This window comes from Triticum aestivum, chromosome 2B, assembly GCF_018294505.1.
Source record: "Triticum aestivum cultivar Chinese Spring chromosome 2B, IWGSC CS RefSeq v2.1, whole genome shotgun sequence".
Lineage (NCBI taxonomy): Eukaryota > Viridiplantae > Streptophyta > Magnoliopsida > Poales > Poaceae > Triticum > Triticum aestivum.
The window spans coordinates 463,186,055-463,188,745 of NC_057798.1; the positions used below are offsets into that span (position 1 = coordinate 463,186,055).

At 37.6% G+C, this 2,691-nt stretch overlaps 1 non-coding gene across 1 annotated transcript; it reads left to right on the top strand.

Annotated features, from left to right (window-relative positions):
• The first annotated feature begins 304 nt into the window (after positions 1 to 304).
• Positions 305 to 378, top strand: TRNAW-CCA (transfer RNA tryptophan (anticodon CCA)). The gene has a single exon. It is a non-coding gene; the product is annotated as a tRNA-Trp (tRNA).
• The last annotated feature ends 2,313 nt before the right edge of the window (positions 379 to 2,691 follow it).

Genomic DNA, 2,691 nt, shown 5'->3' on the forward strand with positions numbered 1-2,691 from the left:
CTTGATTTTCATGGTTATCATCTCTGCAACACGCAATTTTCGCGAGAGAACCAAATCCAAGTTGGTGAAGATCATGTTTTGGCCCGGCACGGTACTGGGATCGTTTATTTGATTTCCTTGATTTGATTGCTACTTAATGGGTGTGCACTCAAAGGATACAAACAGGGATTCACAAACAAAAAGGGGAATTCGTAGTCACTTTTTCTAGCTGCGTAAAAAAGTCTTTACGCGAGAGCAATAGAGGTTGGGATACATCTATCTCTTCTGAGGAATAGAAAAAGATTTTCTTTTTGAATGAATGAAAGCGCTCTTAGTTCAGTTTGGTAGAACGCTGGTCTCCAAAACCCGATGTCGTAGGTTCAAATTCTACAGAGTGTGATTCCATCTATCTTATGTCGAAGCAGAGTAAAATAACTTAACAAAATTGAATTGTAACTCCAATTTCAGTTTGACCTCCTCTCTGGTCTGGAGGAGGTCAATAAAAATGACTCAATCAAAGATCGAACTGATCCCCACGCGTGTATTGCAAATACGCAGTCACGAATAATCCCTCTAAAGTAATAGGAATTAGGCCTAAGACGATTCCAAATAGAAAAACTTCAATCATTTTGATTTGTTCGAGGGGATAAAAAAAGAGGTACGATCTATCCCTAAATAGTACTCTAAATTATTTTTTCTTCAGACTTTCCCAAACACAAAATACCTCCTTGTATTCGCACTCTCAAATGAGAGTGGAATAAATTCGACTTTCATATAATATCTTAATAGAATTCCATGTAATGATCAATGCATTTTTTATTCTATATTATCCGCATGTGTAGAATACTAGCAAGAGAATATCCCTCCTTTTTATGTAATTGAAATGGTATTAACAAATAACAAATAAACATACTAGTGTTTATGAGTGTCGCATAAAACCCTTAATGGGGCGTCGCCAAGTGGTAAGGCAGTGGGTTTTGGTCCCATTACTCAGAGGTTCGAATCCTTCCGTCCCAGATTGTTTCTGATGAAACAAACGGTGAAATCATATAGTATTCCTACGAGACAAAAGTTTATTAAAGAGAATAATGATATATTATTATTTCTCAGAAAACATAATAAATTCTTAAGTCTAGTCAAATTGACTATCTTTATTTTTACGAATACGCTTTTTTGACACTGAAGTACGTTTTTTTGGAACTGCCATTCGAAAAGGAAATTATTTTTTTCTAGTTGTATGTGAAAGACATCTATTTCTGCAAATCAATCCTTCTTTCTTATTTTTATTAGTATTTATAGTTAGATACTGAAAGATACTTAAATTATTGCGAGGGTCTTACTAACAGGGCTTCGCTGCACGGGACAGGTCTTCATGGAAAAGCTAACTCTACCCAGCATTTTCATACCCTTTCTTTGGGTGGTATATCGCCTTCCTTCTTTCTATCATCCCTCCCTTTATCCACATCCCTTTAGTTTTGCTTCACAACCTAGAATCCCTTTTCTTTTTTAGAGAAAAAATTGCAGTTGCTACAACTATATGACACATCTACTCATTTATGATAGAGGTATTTATTCATATAGTGACTGTTTCTTAGTTAGGATCTTGACAATACGAAGCAATAGGTTGGTTATTAGTTATTTTTCTATAATTACTAAGTTTTTTATTAAAAAAAGAAAAAAGAAAAAAATAACAAGTCACACACTAAGCATAGCAATTATATTAAATGATTTATCAATTTTCATTAAAATCTTATAGAAAGAGGTATAATTTCTTCTTTTGCAGGGGTGCGACAGCTACAAAGTAGGAATTTAATAAAAAATAGAATAAGGATATACAAACAAGAACTAATCCCAGTGAAAAGGCAAAATAAATGGGGTTGGTAAGTAATACTACTCCTAGACCCCCTAGTAGAAGAACAAATCCCCCAAATAGCATAAGGTGCAGTGCGTAGATGCAGTTTTGAACACTACACTTGTCATCGTAATTTGGGAAAACTACCATGATTACCGTTTACTAATAGGAAAGAAGTTTCGCCTCGATGAGTAGCTTCTCCGTGCACGGAAAGCATGTAAGGAATCCAACAACTTGATCCAGATTGGGGCCGATAGATTTTAGTGCCAAGATCTTCACAGTGTGCATGGACTGGGTCAAGCTTGTGGGAATCATTTTCTGGAAGATGGTTGTAAATATATCAAGAAGAAATTTAAAAATGTGAATTTCAAGAAAACAGAGAAGAAGATGAGTGATGTACCTGAACGATTACGGATCCAATAAAGAGTTCGGAGAATTTGGTAGACGAGTACACCAACGCTGTCGATTTCGGCGCGTTAATGACCCTGATTTTTGTTGGACCTTCTAGATCCGATACAAGCAATCTCTCAAGGAACGGTGCATTCTCAATGACCATAAAGTGGAATAGCTCGAGTGATCTCTTCCCAATTGATGGCTTGTTGCGGGGCCACCAAGACACATAAATCCATCGGAGATTCGTCGAGGCGATGTGGAGGCTAATGAATACGTGCATCTGCTCAAGACGAAGGTACTCGAGTGCAGTACAGCTATGGAGAAGGTGCTCCATAGCCTTCTTCGAGATGACAACATCAAAGAGGTCGAGATGCTTGAGTTGAAGGAGAAGCAGGGCGGGCACGACATTAATCTGGGGAAGATAGCAGGAGCTGAAGCTGGCACGGCGCAGCGTTGGCATGAGGCGG